Here is a 24,919-nt window from a genome sequence, read left to right on the forward strand (position 1 = left end):
GAAGCATCATAGTACACGACCATCGAGTTTTCAGCGTCTTACATAGAGCTGGTAAAGTGCCACAGTTCTACCAAAAAGTAGCAGTTTTTAAATAATAAACGCGTATTATACGCGTACAATAATTCTTGCAAAAGGGAGGATTAATGGCGTGATCTTGCGCACCCTGACAGTCAATGCGCAGCGAAGAAAAACAAAAGCACCAAATTCACAACAGGGGAAGGAGGAGGAAGTCTGACCGCACTACATCATGCGTTGGAGATAACTGGAAATAATGCCGCTGCGGTGTGTGGAAGTCCGGTAGCCGTACACGGAGACGGGGACGTTATCAGCGCGTCCTTGCGCAAATGTCAAAGGGGCGCTTGAGAGTTCTTCATACTAGAATAAGGAAGAAAGTTGAGCAGGAGGCGTTTTCAGCGCGTTCTCGCGCCCACGGAAGATTTATGCAGACAAAATCCAGAGGCGACGAAGACAACCAAGGCAGTGTTTCAAAGCGGATCAGTGGAAGGAACTCCAATTCGGAACAGAGGAAACCAGGGTGTGGTCCTGACATGGATAGAAAGCCAAGCAGCTGTGCAAGGTGAGCTGGCTGCCTATATGCTGGAATGGTCCGCTGACCATTGTCAGTGCAGTATGGGAAGGCACACAATGCGATATCCATCAAAATGCATTCTGGGAATGGTAGTTCCTGGAGGGTTATTGAGCAAGGAAAGGGTGCAAGAAGCCTGACGATTGACAGTAGCACGGGGGCCCTGAGATGTCCATACCTCACAGAAAGGCATAGACTTTAGTAGAGATGGGCGAGCCACTAGACAGCTTAAGCCTGGCTCTGGCTCAACTTGTGATCCCTTTGGAACCGCAAACCCTTAACAAGCCAATCTTTCATGTGGCATCTGCCTGTCACCCTCTGCTGTACAGAGGATGTGGCGTTAGGGCTAGAGTTGCCAACTTTGGAACTGGGGAACCAGGTTCGAGTACGGCTCAACAACCTGTGATTCTAGGCAAATCATTTAATCTCCCACAGTGCTTTAAAAACAAATGAATGTGACGTTGTGTAATATAACTGGCGCTCATGCAAAGTACTCTAATACGTTTGGTTCGAGTATGTGCTATATAAAATCTGCATAAAATGCACAAAGAGGTCAAAACAAAGCATTAACATAAAAAGGAGGGACAAATAGATACCCATTTAGTGGCTGGTTTTTACAAGTGAAAGCAGAAAATCTGGATAAATTGCAGGTTGCCCTCTTTTTTTTATATAACTCTTTTTATTGAACACGACAGGTCAAGATAACGAAAACCATGTTCACAAAGCATTAATCACATCACAGTTATTTATAACAGTCCCATGATCTCAGGCAAGAGTCCTGTTTCCCTTGATGCCTTACTTCCCTAGTACGTATATACTATCTTCCCAGCCTATTGCTATGGGGAATCTTCTTTTTGGTCTTCTCTCCTAAGTAGTCTCCCACTCGGAATTGCACACAGGTTACCATGATAAATGTTCCACATGCCCCAGATCTGTTCCCACGTTTTGGGGCATCCTCTGCTTGTATATACCGTTTTTTCAGCCACCATGCACCAATCTAAGTCTTTCTCCCACTCTCGCAAGCCCGGTATGGCCTGTCCCCCCCCCAGTGTTGAGCAATGTTACACTTTGCGATTATGAGCCCCAGTGTGACCCAGGTTCTCCCCCTTTCACAGAGGTCAGTTGGCTTCCATATGTTGAGGAGACACCACCCTGGGTCAGGGGTTAGGGTCGTCCCCACTACTTCGGATATTTTCTGGATTAAAGTCATCCAATACTGTTGTATCTGGGGGCATTCCCACACCATGTGGTAGTATGTACCCTCCAGCCCACACCACCTCCGACAAGCAGCCTCCTCTATTATGCCCATTATGACTAAACAGGTTCTCGAGTAATAGATTCTATGGAAACTTTTTAGTTGTATTAACCTGAACTTACTCGATATGGCCACTTTCTCTGGGGACAACAGGGCATCCCGCCAGTCATCTTCGTCCATTTCCCCGATGTCTGCCTGCCATTTTTCTTTGAGAGTGGTGAGGGGATCCAGGGAATTATTTATCAGTATTTGATATATTAGGGATATGGCCTTTTTATTCATATGGTCTATTAGGATTCTATCCTCTAATGGAGAGGATTCTGGGAGTGTCATATCTTTGGGGATCGCTGCCTGTAGCGCATGTTTTATTTGCATGTAGCGAAACGTTGCTGTGGTGGAAAGTTCATGATACCATTTGTCAAAGCCCTGATATCTGCCCATTGTTCTGAGTATTTCTGCATCCCAAAGTGGCGTGTATTGCGTAATCCTATTTTCCATTTCCCATCTGTTTTTGGACCATATACCAGAGCTGGACCGTGATTTTGGTAAGGCTCGTTAGGGCTAGGTGATGGGGTGAGGTGTAGAGGGCCCTCATGAGTCTATTTTGCCCCAAAATGTATCTATCCATTTGATATGCAGGGTCTTCGGGCGTTTGGTAGACATAGTGATTGATGGCTATCAGTTGGGACACCCAATAATATCGTCTTATGTCGGGCAGCGCGTTACCACCATCATACCAGCCCCGTACCAGTTTTTGTTGTGCAATTCTCGCTGGCTTATATCCCCATAGTAACTTTCTCTGTTGGTTTTCTATTGATGTGAAATATTTGGGAAGGTACCTGATATGGTGTGTTCTGCAATATGTAATGAAAGCGGGGGAGTGCCATCATTTTAAAAAGGGCTGCCCTTCCTAGCAAGGAGAGTGGTAGCGTCTTCCAGGGTCGGATTGGGATCACAATTTGGCCTGGGCACTGAAGAAATAAGTGGCCCACATTCGCAGGGCGTGGCCCACATTTGCACTTTCCTCCTGACTTTAGTTAGTGGGATAGTAGGACATTCTGGCGTAGCATGATTGTTACTAGTGTCTATTTAAAGCTTTCATTGCCTGATTATTGAGCACTCGCTCTGATTTTTTTATTGTAAGCCTGCTTGCTTCAAGCTCCCCGTGCGTCTATGGAGTACCGCGTGGGTGCACTAGGTGGCACTTGTTCGTGTTTCCAAATGCACTCTTTGTGCTGCGGAGCACCTCTGCCAGCGCTCTGGTGGCTGTGTAGCCATGAAGAGAGGTAAGCGGTGCGCCGCTATGTGCCTCCTCTCGCCAAACCTCACCTGACACCGCGGAGGCAGTAGGACTACAGGGCTAAGCCTATTTTTGTTTTCTTTTTGTGTGGTGGCATGCCGCGAGTACGGCAAGAGGATTAAATACATCCCGGAAGCTAATTACTGCATGCACCACTTCAGAGCATCGGTGATGGGGGCTACCCATCTAGAATACCTCAGGGCGTTTTTGGTGCTCTCACCCTTAGTAAAAAATGCAGTCACAGAGAGACCACAACTATGCACCGTCATGTGTCTCCAAGGAGGTTTGCCCCCCCATCGACGCCTTCTTGAAGAGGTGGATAAGTTCCTTACCCAAGCTATATCTCAGGCACTTGCCCCTCTGCAGGAGAGTGTTGCCAAGCTGTCGGCCCATGTTTACAGGGGCACTGGTATACTGGGGGACGTGGGGGCTGTGCCTAGTGGGGTGACCTTGGTACCCACACGTAAGGCCAGCAAACGTGGCGCTGGGCACCTTGAAGGCTTTAGCTGTTTGACTGATGTCTTCCATAAGAGTGCGTGCACGTTAAAGGATGCGCCCTACCAGGTAAAGTAAACATCTGGGGTAATGGGCAACAACGTCGCAATGCATTTCGACTCCGAGGAGGGGTTCCCCGAGCTGGGGGAGGGTGAGGTTGAGGATGACGAGACCTCCCCCGATGAGGCCCAAAACTTGGGCAGATTCCGGTGTCCACATTCCACCTGCTCAGACTCCGTTGAGGGAGACCCAGAAGGAATCTACCGACCACGCTCCGTGTAGTGGGTCCCGGAGAGGAAAGTGGTGGACTGCGTGGCAAGCAAGATACGCCAGCCTCTCAGTAAAGAAGTTAGAGTATGCCTACGGGTGGAATGCCCCAGACCCTCCCTTGGCGATAAGGTGACAGCGACCCCAGTGATCGATCCCAAATTATGCACCTTCTTTGCCAAGTACATGAAGGATACTAAAAAGGGAATGGACAGGTCTTGGCCAGCGTGCCAGGACATGCTCCTGGACGTGCTAAAACCCTTAAGCAAGATCATCAAACTAGCGGAACCGTCTAGACCAGAAGTCTTCAAACCTTTTTGCTCTAAGCCCTCCCCAAGTCAAATGTTTTGGCTCAGGAGGCCCCCCAAAAATGTATGACAAGTATAGGGAAAGTGGGAGGGGAAGAGGTGAGCTCCAGGACAGCACCAAGGAGATCATTTCAGGGGTATTTTTCTGTAGTTTTGATCTTCGCTATATGTGAGATTTATAAAAGTACAAATATATCGAACCGAAACAGAAATTGACTATTATTGAGGTGTTGTGAGCCTGGGTCCCAATGGAACTGCACCTACTGCACTAGAAAGCCCCACAAAAAAGAAGCCCCAAAAAACTCCTCACCTTCCTCAAGTCATCAATCTGAGGAAGCTGTCTCTATCATTTATAATCTAATAAAATATCCCAAGACTCCTATATAGCAACACTTCCTCTGGACTATCTCTTTCATGCTATCCAAAGATCTCACTACTTTCCTCCTTCTCCTGACCGTTACTCTGAGACCCAAGGGGTCTGGACGATCAGAGCGCTCAGTTTGAACATGACCCTGCTGGCCCCCTCCCTGTCACCCACTGGACACACCTTGAAGGACATGTGCATTTAAACAGAGGCTGAAGTGGAAGGGATCTATGGGGACCCACATGTCCCATGCTTTTTTCATTTTACAAAAGCAGTTCCCATACTTTTCATTAAAAAAACAACCATCCCTGAACAGTTATTGTGGCCCTTGAAGTGCATCTGCGTATAAGTGAAGAGAGGGCAGGGTTGAGGTGGGGAGGAGTTCTCCTGTGCTATAAAGGTCAGGGAGGGACACAGAGCTAATGACGAAACAGGCATTCTCACCAGAGTGTCTAACCTGTTGCACACATTTACATTCTTTCAGGTAGAAATCACCAAATGTAAAGGCTGCTTGGAAAGCAGTTTAGGATTTAATTGATGGAATCACCTGAGGCTACATGGGGACAATGAGTAATTTTTTTTATACTTAATGTCAGGGTGTTGTAAGCGTAGTTCTAGAAAGTGTACTTTTAATAGACAAATGTGTGCACTAGGTATGATTTACCTAGTACTAGAATATATAAGTTCAAACCACTTACTTTATCTTAAAACGTCAAATCATTTTGCTGTGTATAATATATATTTTTAACAATTACTTGCAGAGGCGTGGCCAAGATGGCGGAGTGAATGGACGCGTCTTGCAGCCGTTCCGCTCTGGGACCGAATGATTGCATTTACACCGCAGTGCCCTGGGGTCTTGGAGGGGCCTCAGGCAGCTGTTGCAGCTCCGGATATCACCCGCCGCAGAAGCTCACGGAAGCCCCTAGAGCCCGTCGCCAGGGCTCAAGTGAAGTGCCGGCGCTGGAGGGCAGGAGCGCCCAGGCCCGCGAGTGCAGGGCCGGGCACGCCCTAAATTGAGGCCTGGCGCCTGAAAAGGAGAGGCCTGATCTGCAGCGTGTGTGGGCTCCCGCACGACCAGCAACCGCCCGCAGGCTCCAGTCGTACATCCCGAGCCGGCCCGTTGGAGCGACGTCCTCTTAAGGGCAGAGGATTGTCGAGGTGCTTAATCCTGGCCTTCTGCTGCAGGGGCCTGGATAAAGAAGAGAGGCCTTCAGCACCTGGCCCAGCCTCACGGGATTTTACAGGTACTGTGGCAGGAGCGTGGGGGGTGCCCCCGATCGCCCCTTCCTCACCGCTCAGACCTGCAGCATGATTCCTTGGCCCCTTGGGGGGGCGATGTTATAGCTCACCCCTGGCCCCCCTCATCAGAGACACTACTGAGACACAGCGGTGGAAGGGCATTCCAGCCCAGACGCTGCCCCCCCCCCATCTGGGGTGGTAGTAATTCACATTGCCACACCGGAGGACCCCAGGGAAAAAAGAAAAGAAGCAGGCTTGTTGATTCTGGAGGGGGCCTGGGGGAGGGCTGACCAGGCAGCATTCAGCGGCAGCAAGCGGCGGGTGGGCATGGGGCCTTTACCACACGGGTCTGGCTCCTGGAGGGACCTACCACACAATAGTAATATAGCACTGGCCCGTCAGTAAAGAAAGTTGGTAGCAGTGGACAGATCTGGTAATTGGAAGGCGCAGGAGTGCACAGGGCTTTAATCACCTACGAACGCAGCATAAATATAAGCATCAGGATTGGCTCCTAACGGGGGAAGCATACATAGAGGGCAGTACCTTTATCTTTCTACGCACCTCCGGAATCTGCCAGCCTAGAGGTTCTGTGCTTTGACTGGAGTGGGGGTATTTAGTCTCCAACTAACCGGCACCATAAGCACTTGCAATTACCTACACGGAGGTCGCCCTTTCCAAGAGGTCCAGGCCAAAATGCTTATCCCTCACCAGCAGTGCTACGGGTGATACTCCTTCCAATACTTCCCCCTGGGGCTGATACATTTGATAGCCGCTACTGGTGGGCAACTTGAGGGACATACACAGAGGAAAACGCACAGCACCCCCCTGAACAGGACATTGCTCTCTCCCCCAAATTGGCCGCCTCCCCGGGGTTCTTGCACTTCTGGGGACTCGCCTCAGACTCTCCCAAGATAGCCACTGCCAGGAATAAAAAAGATCGAAGATTGAAAGATATGCTTGTTAAACTCCCGCCCCAAGACCGCTCCGACACCTCAGCGGACTCATCACCCCCTGAGGGAGGTCCAGATGGTGATACCCCATCACACGCTCCTACATGGAATTGTTATTCTCATTGTTAAAAGAGGACCTCCAGCAGATCAAAGGTGACCTGGCTAAGGGCTTGCAGGGAGTTAGACGTGAGGTCTCAGAAATTGGGGACAGAGTGGCTACACTGGAGTCAAACGAAACAGCGAGAGGGGAGGAAATAGAGCTACTAGGTCAAGAAATAATCAGTCTCTCTGAAAGGCAAATCGACCTTCAAGCACATGCGGAAGACCTGGAGAACAGGTCCAGACGTAATAATATCAGAATACGGAACGTGCCAACATTAACGGAGGTAGGAAATGTAGAGGAGTTTGTCCAGGCCCTCTTCGCCCAAATTTTGGGGGAGCTTGCCCATGTCAGAGATCCGCCTTGACCGAGTGCATCGAGTTGGGCCCCCTCGAGCTTCCAACAGGCCTCCACCAGACATATTAGCCTGTGTCCACAGCTTTCCCATGAAGGAACAGATCCTAAGAACTGTGCGGGGGTCAGATTCCACCATCTTTAGAGCCCATTCAATACCAAGACATCTCCGCTATCACCCTCAAGAAGCGGTGAGAGTTGGTGGCGCTAGACCGACATGGCCGCACTCTAGTGAGGCTCCAACCGGCCAGGTGAATCTACACCCTGCAGCACCATCCTCTTGCCAGATACACACGGCTCAAGGACACAAACGTGTAGCGGAGCAAGCCGTGACCGCTCGGAGAAACTTTGAAGGTGATCGGAGGCTCAGTGGCGGGGATATCGACTCTCGAAGTGGCCGGGGGACGCACAGGGAGCGTTGCTGATCACCGGAGAGGCTACCCCTATCACTCTACACTGAGGATCCGTGGGGCCTGCCTGGCCTCGCTCGGGACGCCGGCCTGGGTCCGTTGCCGCCACCGCCCTCGGCCGCTTGCTGGTGAGGCACCCCCCCCCCCCCTCCTGGGGACTGGATTGTTGCCGTTGGAGGTGGCAACTGCTCTGGGGACGGGTGCCCGTGTTTGGAACACTGCTGTGCCGGGAGGCCTTGGCGCCATTTTGAGGATCGGCGGCGACACCGATGCCACATTTGCCTGCTCGCGCTGAGAGCCCCGGGGACACGACTCGACCTGTGTGCTGGAGGGGCGCCTGCATGACACTGGCAGAGACACTGATGGCCAGTATTACCCAGTCGCTGACGGGACCACTTCCTTCTTGCTCCCCCTTGATGGTGGGTGCTGGGGCAGAATCTGCGGGGGGACCTTGACCCTCTACCTGGTTCACTGCCCGAACGCTTCCATACCAGTAGGTGTGCCGCCTGGGCATTGCTGCAGCGCGGAGGGCGTTGGAGGCGCTGCGGACCCTGATCGCGTCTGGACAACGTCGTGCCCCCTGGTCGGCTGTCTGGGCGGACTACACTCCAGACGCTCGGTGGGCTGTCTCCTGGCTTATCTCCCCGAGACTGGGGACTGGGTGTGCTGGGTGGCACTGTGGTGTACACGGATTGTTGCTGGACCCCGTGGCCGGAACCTGCGGTGCCATCCGGAGGCTGCAGCCCATACAGGAATCGGCCTTTGAGGTCTGGACTAGCGCACGCTGACAACATTGGCAAAACAGACGCGAGACAGTCCATGCTGCACTTCAGTGCCTCTAACAAGAAAGCATGCACAGAATCCGTGGATGGGGTGGAACCGGATCCTAGCGACGAGTCTGAAATAGACTGGAAGGCCCTCCTTGTGGGCATAGTCACAATGGATGGTGTCAGTTCTTTCAAAGAAAGGGAAATACAGCAAACAGATGGGCTGTAAATTATAGGGGATGTGTCCATAGGATAGGTGAGTGTGCAAAGAGGAGAAAGGGTACTCCTAAGTGTGATTCGTGGTGCCCTCACACACCCTTGCGAGTGTATAGCATCATCATCGGGCAAAATGCTCCTCATGGGGGTGGCGCTGCAGTCCCTCACAGGCCCTGTTCAGGGGCTCTCTGGCGGTGCTCTTTTCAGGAGTTGCCGCATTTGTGTATGAGGGTATGTGGGTTGGGATGTGATAGTGAGTGCAAGATAAAATGACCCAGGAGGGCCTAAATAGTTTATTAAGAGGTCCCCTGGTTCAGAGTAAAAAAATCACGGGGATGGAGATGCACCTTAGTGCCACATTGAGAGGGGAAATTTAAACAAATAAAATCCCACTGCTCTCAACCCGTGTAGTGTGTATCTAAAGTGTTTTGAAAGGGGTCAACATGTTTCGCGCTATGAGGTGGTCCCTGGTGGATCCTACAGCGCTTCATCAGGACTGTACAGAAAACTGAAACTAGGGAATCAGGGAAAGACACCCTATATTCCCGTCTATAATCTTTTGTTGGTTTCTCTTGACAAGTATTGTCTTGGGACACGTTCTTATACGTAAGTCCTGTCCAAAGCCTAGAGGGAGACATAATAAGGGGGGGGGAAACAAAAACAAAGGAGAGGGGAAAGAGAAACATAGTAACATATCAAATATGTATGGTACTGTCTCAAAAAATGGGTTCGCGAGCGCACAAATATGTGCCCAGGTGCCAAGTATACGTAGGATCTAATGGAGAAGACATGCACATTCCCCTCTGGTCATGCGTCACAGTGCTGGTGCTACAGGTGGACACACGCAAGTGCTAGAGGGAGCGAGTGAGATCATTGCTAGTAACAGTGTCCTAGACCACCTAGAAGTGATGGTAGCCTAGGGGTGTATGTAGGCTCGAAACTTGGAGTGCATGTGGTGCATAGCTCAGGTAACGGGCCGTGTGCCGAGTGGCAGCAACTGAAAATAGCGTGTGCTATGACGCGCATAGATTCTATAAACCAAAAGGAACCATATCAAAAAGGCGCTAAAGTGCCGATTCACCTGTGGCTAAATGCTGCAATGGTAACTGCGCCTTCCCAAAGGGGAGTGTGGCGAGGGGTCTAGCTGGTATGCTAAAGCGGTGGAGCAACGAATAAGTGTGTAATATAGTGGGAAGATACAAAGAAGGAAACCATGGTATATGACCATCCGGGATCCGGGAGCCCTCAGTAGGTGGAATACGGGTGCTGCTACTTGACCAAAATTTGTGATTTAAGGAGCGCACTCCTCCCCTTTCCTGAGCAGCGATCAATACTCAGCCATAGTGTTTTTTCGCTGCGGTGTCCGCCAGTGTGCAGACACCATTTCCACACACCTTAGCGAGTGTGTAGGTAACTAAAATCTTTTTATTTTTTCACTAATCACGTGGCATTCTCCACTTTGCCACTCACTTCACACACTGGTCCTGACGAAAGCCCCTGACACTCTGAAGTGGGCTGAAACGTGTAGACCTACCACACATACAACTATTAGAAACTAATCTCTTTCGTAGTTGCACCACATAGTTTAATTTTAATATATCCTGAGCCGCCAATAATAAATTTACCTCGGCAAGGACTCTCAGAGATATTTTTAAGCCTTCACTACATCACACTTCTGCACCACACCAGCTCCGCTGTAGCCAGGCGTCGCAGCACAACCGGGAGACACTCGGCCACCCGGTTGGGGCCCCTATGATGAAGCATGACACCAACCAGGTTGGTGTGTGAGGGGCCTTTTTACCAACCTAGTGGGTTCCCTATCACTGCTTCTCAGTGATTGTACCAACACCTTCGGGTTCGTCCAGCTTTGATAAAACTGATATATTATATTATACCATGCTTAAATACATCCATATTAAAATTCAAAATCCAAAGAAGTGCATGCCTACCCTCCCCGGAATGAAGATGGGCTCCGTCAGCAGTACCTTGTGGGCATGCAGAGGAGCCTCACCTTCAGTGACGCAAAAATCGAACATGAACACTCGTCTGGATGCGGTGGTGCACCGGTTGGATCAGCACGGGGAGGGCCTGAAGGAGACGGAGGGACGTATATCTGAACTGGAGGACGGAGCAGGGACCGGCGCAGCTAAACTTTCTCAGATGGATCGGCTGCTCAAGGTGATTGCGGAGAAGAGCGAAGACTTGGAAGCGCGCTCCCGAAGGAATAATGTCCGCCTGATTGGCCTTGCGGAGTCCAGTGGCGGGGGTCGCATGGAGGAATTCATAGAGCGCCTACTGACTGACACCTTCGGACGGGCCTCCTTCTCGCCGCAGCTGGTTGTGGAGCGCGCCCATCGTTCATTGGGGCCTCGTCCGGTCCCTGGGGGTCCACCGGGGCTCCACCGCGTCCTGTCATTATCAAGTTCTTAAACTACAGAGACCGTGATACCCTGCTACGCCTGGCCCGGGAGAAACAACCAATATTACATGAAAACACCACCATTTCGTTCTATCCGGATTTCACCCAGGCCGTACAGGAGGCTCGCCGCAAGTTCACAGGGGTGAAGAAGAAACTTCCACAGCGAGATATTCCCTATTCTATGCTATATCCGGCCAAGCTCAAGATTACGCACCATGGCAAACCTTTATTTTTCAATAACCCACAGCAGGTGGAGGACTTCCTGAAAGAACAGCAATCTTCCACCTCGCACCGGCGCAGTCCTGCGGCAAGGTCCGGATCTCGATCTCCGACATCTGCTCCTGACTGATGAGTAATGCTGTCATGTTGGCCTTTCTTTTTCTTTTCTATCTTCTTTGCTCATGCCTTTTTTTCTCCAGAAGCAGTTATGGGACTGGCTGATTTTACGAGACGGCCGCTTTGAATGGGGTGGGTGCTCTTCCAGCTTCTTTTGAACTTGATGCGGACAAGGGGGTACAGAAATGATGGGCCCCACCCGTAATCCTACCCATTTTCCTTTGACGTACTGGCAAGGTCATCGATGCCACTATTCACCTTGGCACTCCCCCCCACCCCACTTATGTCCCTCGCCAAGCATGGTGGCGGCGCAGTGGGTGAAATATTGGGATAGGGGAGGGTAGGTCCGGCTCACTGGTGTCCCCCAGAGAGGGAATACCCCACAGTATTGGTTATGTTTCTTATGGGTGATGGGAGGGATATGGATCCCGACAGGTTTGGGCTGTCGTGGTGGGAGGGGGTAGGACGAGGCATGGAATCCTTGACAGGGGAAATGGTCTTAGGGAGGGTTCCCTCCGACGAGTTGGGGAAGTCGGATGGAGTGGGAGGGGGGGAAATGTAAATGCAAACACACACTCGGACATCGGAACACACACACTTGCGCACTTGGCTTTGACGCTTTGCAGTCTCCGTGCTGGGTCCTGGAGAAGGCGTTATGACATACTAATCATGCGGGTGGGAGCGGACCGTGGAGTGCGGTATTCGGTCGCGAGACATGCTCGGGACTACCACTCAGGGCAACTCGGTTTAATGGCACAAGGGGTGAGCCTACACAACGCGACCCACATAGCAGGGTCAATGTTCTGACGTGGAACATACGGGGGTTGGGTGACCCGCGTAAGCGTAGACAGGTCCTGGGTTACTTCGATCGCCATCAGATACACATTGCACTGCTGCAGGAAACCCACACAGACCCCTGCCGACTACCGACATTTGCATCCAGGTGGGCGGCTTACAGTCTTTTTTCTTCATACTCGACATACTCTAGGGGAACAGCCATACTAGTTAAAAAACATACTCCATTTGTGCCTTTGGGGGAAAAAACGATGTGGAGGGGAGGTTCTGTGTGGTGTGGGGACGGGTGGGAACTGCTACCATCACCATTGCATCATCCTATGGGCCCAACATTGACGAACCCACACACTTTATCTCCCTGTGGGAGGTCATACTGGATATAGGATCCACACACCTAATCTGGGGAGGGGATTTTAACGCTGCCCTGAACCCTGCTCTGGACCGGTCTAATGTGGGCACTTCACACTACACGCGCACCCAGGCGTACCTTTCTGATTTAATGGCTCACCATTCGCTGCTCGACGCCTGGCGCCACATTCACCCGGATGCTCAGGAAGGCACACACTGGTCGGCGCCGCACTCTACTTGGGCTAGATTAGATTATATCTTACTTTCTAGAGGTTTGGGGTCCTCTCTACTATGCGCACAACACTTGTCTCGAACTCATTCGGACCATGCACCCGTGTTGATCACCCTGGCTAGGACTGGATTGGCCGGCGCTCCGCACCCCTGGCGCATGCAGCCTAATATCCTCCTAGATTAACTTTTCAAGGCCGAAATGTCCCAAGAGATCACAGAATTTATAGATCGGAATAGGGGGTCCGTGGATTGCGTGGCGACGGTGTGGGAGGCCTTTAAGGCCACCATGCGAGGAGTATGCATCTCCAAGAGCTCGGGGGTCTTGCGCTCCCTTTGCACCACGCTGACCTCCCTGGAACGCGAGTTACATGTATTAGAGACTGCCCCCAATTTCTTGGATGACCCCAAGGCGCAACTCGACTACCGCACCAAACTTACTGAGTTCAAGGCCACTGCTGAGAGAGAAGTCCACTTTCGCGGTAAGCACTTCGCTGCACGAGCGTATGGGGAGGGTGAACGACCGGGTAGATTTCTGGCGGGAGTGGTCCGACCCCCGCGCTGCGCCAACCACATACTGGGAGTCGGGGCCCCTGACGGCACGTTGCTGCGCGACACGCACTCCATACTCTCCACCTTCGTATCTCATTATTCCACCCTGTACACATCCAAACGTGAGTCGCCATTAGAGATGTCTGAGTACCTGTCGGAACTCACTCTCGGATGGATCTCCGACGCCCAGCGGGAATTCCTCGCGGCTCCCATAGGGCTAGCTGAAATCAAAGACGCCATAATGCAAACGGCGTCGGGCAAGACGCCGGGCCTGGATGGCTTCCCTGCCGAGTACTACAAAACCTTCATTGACCCATTAGCGGCAGTTTTAAAAGAAGTGTTTGACGAGGCAAATGAGACTGGTTCCCTGCCGCCCAGCATGTCTGAGACCCTGATTGTCTCTCTTCTCAAGCCTGGAAAGCCCCCGGACTGCTGTGACTCCTACAGGCCCCTTTCCCTCATCAATTGTGATGTAAAGATCTTAGCCAAAGTCTTAGCGAACCGCGTTAATCTCTTGATCGGACATTTGATTCTGCCAGACCAGGCAGGCTTTATCCTCGGCAGATCTACCTCCCATAATTTGCGGACGCTCTTCTCGATCCTGAACAACGCTGATCCCTCTCTCTCTCGCCCTGGTGGCGGTGTTTCTAGATGCCACCAAGGCATTTGACTCGGTCGAATGGGACTATCTCCACTTGATTCTAAAGAACATGGGCATGCCGTTGGCCTTCTCCAGATGGATTCACATCCTGTATTGCCGCCCCACGGCAAGAGTCCTCATTAACGGCCGTGTCTCTGATCCATTTCTCGTCACCAGGGGTACCAGACAGGGGTGCCCACTGTCACCACTCCTCTTCGCATTGGCAATAGAACCGTTGGCGTCCCGCCTTGGGCAGAATTATCTTGCAGCATCCCTGCGATGCCAACGGCGGCAAATTTTATTGTCACTGTACGCGGATGATCTTACACTATACATCAAACATCCCCGGGACAATTTAAACCCCATACTTAGGGAATTTGTGAGATTCGCGCTGTTCTCTGGCATACACATAAACTGGGGTAAGTCCGCTGTCTTCCCTCTTACGGATGGTATTGACAGAGTCCCGCTCGAATTTCCACTGGAGTGGCGTGAGACCGACGTGAAGTACCTGGGCGTGTGGGTTTCCAGAGACCGGCAGGAGGTGATGTGCATGAACTATGGCAGGGCCCTTGAAACTATACGCTCGAATGTGACCAGGTGGCTGACTCTACCGGTGACCATGGCCGGTCGGATCTCACTTATAAAGATGATTATACTTCCCAAGCTGCTCTACCTCTTCCTCAATATACCGTTTCATCCGGGTGTTTTTTTCTTTAGGACATTACGATCAGAACTCTTCCGTTTGGTATGGGGAGGGAAACGGCCGCGGCTTAAATGGGGCGTGCTTACGCGCCCGTACATACAAGGCGGGTTCGATATTCCTGACTTCGAACTTTACTATAATTGCGCGCAGGCACACTATGCGTACTATTGGTATCGGCCTTCCCCTTTCATGCCACAGACGGCGGTCGAACACTGGCTGGCGGACCCGATCCCGCTTGAGGGAGCGGTCCTTGCTGAAGTGCCTTTGTCTCGCGCAGACCACAACCCCGTCCATACCACGGCACATGCCTGGAGTTTCCCTGCTGGTCACATGGGTACGACGCTCCTCTATTCCCCACTGATGCCTCTGGTGTATCACCTGACTCTCCCACTCTTAGGAGAAGGACTATTTCAGCAAATAAAACAAAAAATGGGGATCACTAGCTGGGGCGACCTATTCCATGAGGGCAGATTTCGCGACCTCCCGCTCCTCTATGGGGACACTGTTCCCACTCCTCTGGAGGTCTTCGCTTTTATTCGGCTCCGCAGTGGGCTACAGAAAATACTGCCGGCATATCCGGATGAACCTATCGTTCTGGAACCTTTCCATTATATGATTGACTCCTCTTCCCCATCACACATGGTCTCATCTCTTTATCGGCGCCTATACAATCATATCGGGGGGAAGTATTGAGGTCCCGGCCTGTTGGGAGGCTGAGATTGGCATTGCCCTTACGGACGACCAGTGGGAGTTTTGTTGTCTACAAACTGAAATGATCTCCTCTAGCAGTAGGTTTCGCGTCATCCATTATAAGTTCCTGAACCGCCTCTACTGCACTCCGGCACAGATGTGCAGGTTTAATCTTTGCGATAACGATCACTGTGACAGGTGCCGCTCTCCTCGGTCGGACTTCCTACACCTGGCCTGGACTTGCCCGAGCATAGATGAATACTGGAGCCAGGTATACACTGCCCTGGGGGAAATGCTGGGGTCCCCACTACAACCCTCTCCTTTACAGGCACTACTAGGATACACCCGTGACATACCTAAGCCAGATCGCCGCTTTGTCACTAGCGCATTATTGCTTGCCAAGCGTCGCATAGCGTGTCGGTGGGGAAGGGGGAGAAGTCCCAAATTCAAGGAATGGCTGCAAGATTTGCTCACTTGCCAGGAAAATGTTCTCCTATACTCAGAGCTGCTCCCGCCCACCTCCCGCCCTTCTGACATCTGGGGACCCCTGACGTGGTACCTCGCTGCGCATAGCGATCGGACATCGTCCCCGACTGTCACTGAGGGATAACCCCCTACCGTCTGGTCCCACCGGAGGGGGGGGGTGTCCCATAGGCGCCCTTCATGGATGGCACTACATGCTATCCGCCCACTCTTGTAATGGTGCTCGTGGGATGGATTCGGTCCCTGGAGACGACTGGTCGTGGCCTGTAGCGTCCCCCTTTCGACCCACTTCCCTACCCTAACATAGCACTTCAGTATTGCCGCTCTTGGGGGGGGTGCGGAGGAGGAGGATACGGGGAGGGGATGAGCTCGACCAATTATAGCCTTTAAAGAATTGTACAGCTGGACGTGGCCGGAGATATTCTACCTTCTGCATGGGATCATCGAGGGGGCCTGGCTGGCCGGACGGGACTTTATAATAAATTGGCTGTCGCTATGAGGGCCCATCGTGTGGACGGGTCACTATGACTGGGTAATAGTATCAAGTGTAAGATGTAAAGAATAATGATGATATTAAGTCTATTCCGCATATGTTCAAGTGTGTTGCACTACTGTATCTTGTTGAATAAATACTAAATTAAGAGTTAAAAAAAAAAAAAAGAAGCGGTGAGAGTTCCGCTCAGTGACATCATATCTCCAAAACCATAACATTTCTTACGCTTGGGGTCACCCCTTTCGCCTAATCTTCGAATGGGAAGTGAAGACTCACCAGATTTGATCTCTCAATGCAGCATGTGACTGTGAGGAAGTTCCGCCGTTAATATCCCCCCCGAAGCCTTGAGGGGCCAATGGACAACTCACCTTGGATCCTGTGTGTCGCGGATGTGGAGGAGAGCCCCATAGCAATCCAGATGCTAGCAACGGACTGTCCTTCCCCTTCCCAGGGCGGAGCTATGGTGGTTCCGGGATCGGAGCCAATCCAAAGCGGGCACGTGAGCCAGGAAGTCCAATCCGGAGTCCTGAGGGGAGACGAAACGGAGCCAAAGACAGCGAGAAGGGACGTCGCGGGAAACCAGGAAGAGGAGACTGACGGGGAAGAAGACACGAAGGAGGGCACTTATGAAACCCACTCCAGGAACGGGACTGGTCGAGAAGGCGACCCCCTGCAGAACGCGGATACCAGGGATGTGGCGGCGGGAGGCGACGAGACCCAAGAAGACCTGGACTTGTGGTGGGAAGAGTGGAGGACCCCGGGAGACGTGCAGGAGCTGCCGCAACCCAGGAGGGTTGCGGCTTGAGGCGCCTCCCGGGATCCCATCCTCCAGCAGGGGAGCATCTAAAGGAAGAAAGAAGAGGAAGAGCGTGAAGAAACGTTCTACAAAACTTTCCGGACAACACTATGTATATGTATATATAGAGATTTCTCTCATAATGAACTTGTATGTGTGAAGAATAAAAACAACCACCATTAACCCATTACGGCCTCCTCGCTTCTGTTTCCGCCCATCCCTTCGACAGTGACTTACTCAAAATTGAGCATCCGGAAACCCATGCGGGGAGCATGGATGAGGCTGGGGCAGGAGGTGGTCAATGGGAGAAACAGCGGAGAAGATGGAGGGGCAAGAAACTATCAAAGTCGAGCCCCGAGGACATGGTACAGGAAAGAAAGGCAGTACTGGAGAGCATTACTGGGGCATCTTTGGTGGGAGAGACTGAATGATTACATGTGGCCAGTCTCCGGGGCCTCAGAGGGCCTATGGGTTGTAGTCTGGGCCTGGGGGTGGAGCGGCCCTTAGACAGACTTGGGCCACGATTAACCCCATCAAGACCTTTCCTCGTGGGTGGGGGGATCCCTTTCCAAGCCCTCCCCCCCAGAGACTTTATTCCTGTCAGTGTTTAATTATGTTAGTGGGGGTTTTCTTTATCTTGTTTGTTCACACACCAAGTATCTGTTTACCAAGTATCCAAGCATGATATGTTCACGAGAGCATCAGATCACACCTTACGGGTCTCATGACACTTATATGGGAACCCTGCTGGGAGGGCCGATTAAGGGCAAGGCCCCTTGACGCAGCCAATTCTCATCCACTCAAAATGTCATCAAATGGTTCACTGAAGGTTCTATCTCCTAACGTAAAGGGTCTAAATAACCCGGTCAAGCGGAAGGCCATCCTGTCAAGTACCTGTCCCAAAAAAGGCTAGACTTCCGCAGGAGCCGATGACTGTTCCACAATTCCCCAACCCAGATGCCCAGGCTCAGCACACAATGATTAATATATGCGAACCTAGGCAACCCAAGGGGGGAAAGGGGAATTGGAAGAAAAGAGAAAAACGCCACGTCTTGCTTCTTTAGACAGGACTGCTTTCTACTAGCTGGATGCTTCTCGCTCAGCTGACAGAATTGCTTCTTCTAAGTAGATTCCTTCCTGCAGAACAAATCTACATGTAATTCTCATACAATCTTTTCTAAAATTCTTATCAACTAAAACCACTGTATTTACCTGTCTCAACTAAGTGGCTATCTCTTCTCTTGTTTGGTTGCCTCTTTTCTATCTCAGGTGTTACATGACTCTGTTGAGGTAAAACACGAATTAATCTATACTCTATTTATATTTCTAAATCTCATTACAATTCTCTGGACTTGCGATGTGTTTACCTTGCAACCTTAAATGAATACTTTATATATATATTTGGACTCTCTTGCTATTTACAGAAGAAGTTCCTGTACGGTCTTGTCTTCAGATGTATTCCAGCAGATGAGGAGGTCTTCGTTGGTTGGTAAGTACTTTTATATATATATATATAAGAACACATACATTCCAGCGTTCATTGGTCTTGACTTCAATCTTATTCTCTCACAGTCTTTAATGAATGTTTTTTCCCAATATTGAAAATGGACTACTCTGGAAAAGGAAATACTTCCTTTCTTCAAGTTGTCTGTAGCGCTATGTGAAAGCTAACTGGACATGAACCTTGCGCTTCCTTTCATGAGACTACTCCAGTAATGTTCACAATTCCAGGCTGAGTCTAAGCCTTCTTCTAGAATTTCACGAGTTTCCAAAATTAGTATGATATGACAGTCTTACCTTCCGCTGCAGCGGAAGCCGAAGTTTCAGGAATAATATACTCTTACTCACGAAACCGGACCCTGTAAACCCTGGTAATTCGCCGCCAAAGAAACTGCGACCGAACTCCTCAGGTAAACAGTTGAAGTGCGCAGTTTGCCGCGCGGGCAATTGCGAGCACAGCTGCATGAGAAGAAAAGATCAACCACTAGACTGCTAACCTCGAATGGCATCATGGCATCTTCAGCGGCCATCATGGAATACCGCGAGATAATAACCTAGACTAATCTAGGAAATAAGAAGATCCTTCATGAATAAGTCCTTTCCTGATCTAAATTGGAGTACTCTTAGGAATATTTCATCAACTGGGGAATGAGTTTGCGTATTTAACGGACTGGATACGCAGACCTGACAGTACCCCTCACCAAAACCCCTCCTTCATCACCCTTGGGTTTCTTAGGGTACCTGCAATGAAATTCTCTGATCAATCGTTGAGCATGCAAATTGTCCTTTGGTTCCCAACTTCTCTCTTCAGGACCGAAACCCTTCCAGTCCACCAGATAGAACAATTTTCCTCGCCTGACTCTAGAGTCCAAAATTCGCTTGACTTCAAACTCCTCCCCAGACTGGACTTGGAGAGGCTTGGAGGAACCTTTCTTCCTCAAATTCAGCGGGCTCTTTCTTAGTAGGGAGACATGAAAAACTGAATGAATCTTGAGTCTCGGAGGGAGCCGCACCTTAACACTAACTGGATTCAGCATCTTTTCTACTTGAAAGGGACCAATGTACCTAGGTTGAAACTTTCGGTTCCCCTTTAATCGTAGATTCCGTGTAGAAACCCAAACCTCCTCCCCTGACTCAAATGTTGGACTGGGACGCCTCTTCTTATCTGCCTGTCTCTTGTAAGAGGCTTTAGCCTTGATTAAATTTTCAGTAGCTTGTTGATAAGCTTTACGGAGATTCTGAATTACTTCCTCCACTGCAGGGACCTCACTCTCCTGTCGGCCTACAAAAGTGTTTGGATGTCTGCCAGAGTTTAAATAGAAAGGGGAGTAACCAGTAGAGGAATGTTCAGCATTATTATAAGCAAACTCAGCTGCCCAAATTATATCTGGCCATTCCCCCTCATGATCCATCAGGAATAGACGCAAATATTGCTCCAACTCCTGATTTACCCTTTCCGTTTGACCGTCAGTCTCAGGATGGAAACTGGAAGACAAACGAGAGTCAATATTTAATCTCTTCAAAAATGACCTCCAAAAATGAGAGATAAACTGAGGACCCCGGTCAGAAATTACCACCCTAGGAATACCATGAGTCTTTACTACATGTTGGGTGAACAAAGTGGCTAACTGAGAAGCATTAGGAATTTGCTTAAGCGGAACAAAATGACTCATTTTAGTGAAATGATCTACCACTACCCAAATGACTGAAAAGCCCTGACTAGAAGGTAGTTCTACGATGAAATCCATGGAAACAGTGTGCCAAGGATAAGGAGCCGGGGGAACGGGTAGTAGTAAACCTTGTGGAGCCATTCGAACTGACTTCCCCTTCAAACACTGCTCACAAGAGGCAACATGTTGTCCCACCTGAGTTTCCATGGACGGCCACCAGAACTCTCGTTGAACCAGTTCCAGAGTTTTCTTCACTCCTTTGTGTCCAGCCAACAAATCATCATGAAAATGTTGGATTATCTTATTTTGTAATTCTTCATTGGGAACATAAAGTCTTCCTTTGAAATAGGGTCTACCATTTCGGATCTCTCGATCTCCATCCTCCTTGACCCAATCTGCAAGATTTAAAATTGCAAAAACTTGATTTAGTTGTTCTTCAAACTCTGGAAACAAAATCACCCCAATAATTTTCTCCGGTGGGATTATCAACTCTTTTTCCAGAATCGGAGTATCTTCTCCTACATCGAGACGTGATAGAGCATCTGCCTTTCCATTTGCTGATCCAGGTTTGTAAGTTAATACAAAATTATAGTCCGCAAAAAACAAAGACCAACGCAACTGTCTGGGAGTTAAGGTTCGGGCGGACTTTAAAAACTGAAGATTTCGGTGGTCTGTGAACACTGTAACCTCATGTCGAGTGCCCAAAAAGTAATGCCTCCATTCCTGAAAAGCATCCTTGACTGCCAACAACTCCTTATCGGCAATGGAGAAATTTAACTCAGCAGGAGTTAACTTTCTAGACCGGTAAGCTACAGGATGAAGCTGACCGGTTAACTTGTCCCTCTGAGATAAAATTCCGCCCACCGCCAAATTGGAAGCATCAGCCTCAACAAAGAACGGCTCTTCAGGATTGGGGTGCCGAAGCACCGGCGCTGTGGTGAAAATTCTCTTTAATCTACTGAAGGCTTCCTCAGTTTCATTGGTCCAATCAAAACTCACTCCTTTCCTGAGCAGCCGGGTTAGCGGAGAAACCTTCTCAGAAAAATTTTCAATAAAGCGCCGGTAAAAATTGGCGAAACCAATGAAACTTTGCACTTGTTTCACATTCCGAGGAGAGGGCCAATCGTTAATGGTTTTTACTTTGGCTTCATCCATAGACACCCCCTTTGGGGAGAGTACAAAGCCCAAAAATTCCACTTGGCTAGCATTGAACACACATTTCTCCAATTTCACAAAAAGCTGGTGTTCCAATAGAGTCTTCAAAATAAGTCGCACATGCTGAACATGTTCACTCAGGCTTTCAGAAAAAATGAGTATGTCGTCGATATAGACGACAGCAAAGCGATCTAAATATTCTCTCAATACATCATTTACGAAATGCTGGAAAGCCGCCGGAGCATTGCATAAATCAAACGGCATTACCTGATATTCAAAGAGTCCCAATCTAGTCCGAAAGGCGGTCTTCCACTCATCGCCTTCCGCCATTCGGACCAAATGATATGCCCCCCTCAAGTCAAGCTTGGTATACACACGCGCTCCCTTAACCTGATCCAGCAACTCGGAAATTAATGGTAGAGGATATCTATTCTTTCTTGTTACTGAATTTAAGGCTCGATAATAAATGCACGTTCTCAGATTCCCATCCTTCTTGGGGATAAAAAATAGCGGGGAAGAGACTGGCGACTGAGAAGGGCGAATGAATCCATTTGCTAAGTACAAGTCTAAATACTCCTTTAGATGTTGATTCTCTTTTTCTGAAAGAGCGTAAATACGACTGCAGGGCAAAGAGGCTCCTGGTTCCAGCTCTATTCTACAATCGTATTCACGATGCGGAGGCAATTTGTTGGCTTCTTTTTCATCAAACACTGCAGCCAGATCCAAATACTCATCGGGAATTTCCTGCGTCTCCATGATACAAATCATTTTAGCTTGGCTCATCAAATCTTGAGAAGAGCACTCCTCCGAAGACTCCACCTCCAAATTGTGACAATGACTCTTGCAGTATTCAGAATCCATTTCTATAGTTCTTCTGGCCCAATCTATCCTTGGATTGTGTTCTGTAAGCCACGGAAGCCCCAAAATAAGATGAAACTGGGGAGCGTCAATGAGACTGAACCTCAACCAACTCACGTGGTTACCAGGCCCAGTTAATCTAATCCCTTCCGTATCATGTACGATGGGACCAGATGACAAATTGGTACCATCTACTGCACGCACTGCTTCGGGTCTTTCTTTCCTGACAAAAGCAAATCTCATCCTCTTTGCGAAACCAATGTCACAGAAATTGCCCGTTGCACCGGAGTCTATCATCACAGAAACATCCTTCAACCTGACTCCTCCAAACTCTATGGTGCTGGCAATAATTAGATGTGGTGTCGAAGACTGTAATGTATTCGCAACCAACTGAGGATCTGGAGTTGACTTTTCTTCAGCTCCCACCAGGGCAACTCCTCTTACTGGTGGAGCCTGTCTTTTACTAAGGCGTTGTTTTTAGGCTTCTTTTGACATTCTTTTACAAAATGCCCAGCATCTCCACAGTACATGCATAGCTTGCCCAACCGTCTTCTTTCTCTTTCCTCCTTTGATAACGGCCCTCGCACGGAGTTGATTTGCATGGGTTCTTCATCGGTTGAGACTTCCTTGCTCTTTATGCCTTCAAATTTGACTCGGTCAAATCGAGGAGGGAAATACTTGACATCTTTTCTCCGCTCACTCTTTCTTTCACTTTGTCGTTGGTCAATTTGTAATACCAAATCAATTAGTTCAGAAACATCGGTGGGTCGTTTAGGGATTTGCGCCAGACCATCCTTTATCTCATCCTTGAGGCCCCGATAAAAAATTGAAGCTCTCTTGGATTCTGGCCAGTTTGTCTCAACTATTAACTTATTAAATTGCGCTAAATACGCCACCAACTCTCGGTTCCCTTGTTTCAAATCCAAGAGTTCATTGTCTGTAGTTTGTGAAACAGCTCTTCTATCAAATATCCGCAAAAATTCTTGTTTAAACTCATCAAAATTATACAGAATTGGGTCATTGTTGTTAACCAAAGGCATCGACCAAGCTGCTGCGTCTCCACTCAGGTAGGGCAACATGAACGCCACCTTAGACTGATCCTCCTTAAAAATGATGGGTCTACGGAGGTAATGTAAGGAGCACTGTGTAAGGAATATTTGCGCCTTATGGGGATCCCCACTAAATCTTTCTGGAGCAGCAAGGGGAATAGTGGGTGATATGGCATGAATAACCTGTGTGGTGAGTTCTGCGGCTGAGGGAGCAGGATCAAAAGACTGAGATTTATTTTCTTTTGATCCGGAGACTGCACTATCTGACAATTCTTCCACCCTTTGACGTAAAAATCGAGTTTCCTGACTGGACTTCCTAACCTCCTCACGCAAGGACTTGTTCTCCAACATTGCCTCACCTAGTTGTACTTGAATACCCTCTAACACTGTAGCTAGGGCCTTGACATCGAATCCCTCTGCCATCCTGCCCAGGCAGAAGTATTTTGAGCGGGCACTTCAATCTGTCAAGTACCTGTCCCAAAAAAGGCTAGACTTCCGCAGGAGCCGATGACTGTTCCACAATTCCCCAACCCAGTTGCCCAGGCTCAGCACACAATGATTAATATATGCGAACCTAGGCAACCCAAGGGGGGAAAGGGGAATTGGAAGAAAAGAGAAAAACGCAACGTCTTGCTTCTTTAGACAGGACTGCTTTCTACTAGCTGGATGCTTCTCGCTCAGCTGACAGGATTGCTTCTTCTAAGTAGATTCCTTCCTGCAGAACAAATCTACATGTAATTCTCATACAATCTTTTCTAAAATTCTTATCAACTAAAACCACTGTATTTACCTGTCTCAACTAAGTGGCTATCTCTTCTCTTGTTTGGTTGCCTCTTTTCTATCTCAGGTGTTACATGACTCTGTTGAGGTAAAACACTAATTAATCTATACTCTATTTATATTTCTAAATCTCATTACAATTCTCTGGACTTGCGATGTGTTTACCTTGCAACCTTAAATGAATACTTTATATATATATTTGGACTCTCTTGCTATTTACAGAAGAATTTCCTGTACGGTCTTGTCTTCAGATGTATTCCAGCAGATGAGGAGGTCTTCGTTGGTTGGTAAGTACTTTTATATATATATATATATAAGAACACATACATTCCAGCGTTTATTGGTCTTGACTTCAATCTTATTCTCTCACAGTCTTTAATGAATGTTTTTTCCCAATATTGAAAATGGACTACTCTGGAAAAGGAAATACTTCCTTTCTTCAAGTTGTCTGTAGCGCTATGTGAAAGCTGACTGGACACGAACCTTGCGCTTCCTTTCATGAGACTACTCCAGTAATGTTCACAATTCAAGGCTGAGTCTAAGCCTTCTTCTAGAATTTCACAAGTTTCCAAAATTAGTATGATATGACAGTCTTACCTTCCGCTGCAGCGGAAGCCGAAGTTTCAGGAATAATATACTCTTACTCACGAAACCGGACCCTGTAAACCCTGGTAATTTGCCGCCAAAGAAACTGCGACCGAACTCCTCAGGTAAACAGTTGAAGTGCGCAGTTTGCCGCGTGGGCAATTGCGAGCACAGCTGCATGAGAAGAAAAGATCAACCACTAGACTGCTAACCTCGAATGGCATCATG

At 49.3% G+C, this 24,919-nt stretch overlaps 2 long non-coding RNA genes across 2 annotated transcripts in view; one reads left to right on the forward strand and one right to left on the reverse strand.

Moving 5' to 3' along the window:
* LOC146810873 (uncharacterized) lies at positions 1–24,394 on the forward strand. The gene is made up of 3 exons (XR_014966639.1): positions 1–577; positions 18,519–18,583; positions 24,329–24,394. It is a non-coding gene; the product is annotated as an uncharacterized LOC146810873 (long non-coding RNA).
* The window catches only part of LOC146810872 (uncharacterized), a 65,281-nt gene that overhangs the window by 19,535 nt on the left and 20,827 nt on the right, over positions 1–24,919 (reverse strand). The window contains exon 2 of the long non-coding RNA XR_014966640.1: positions 16,667–17,141. This is a non-coding gene — a long non-coding RNA (uncharacterized LOC146810872). The remainder of the gene's footprint in view (positions 1–16,666; positions 17,142–24,919) is intronic.

This window comes from Triturus cristatus, chromosome 7 (genome assembly GCF_964204655.1).
Source record: "Triturus cristatus chromosome 7, aTriCri1.1, whole genome shotgun sequence".
Lineage (NCBI taxonomy): Eukaryota > Metazoa > Chordata > Amphibia > Caudata > Salamandridae > Triturus > Triturus cristatus.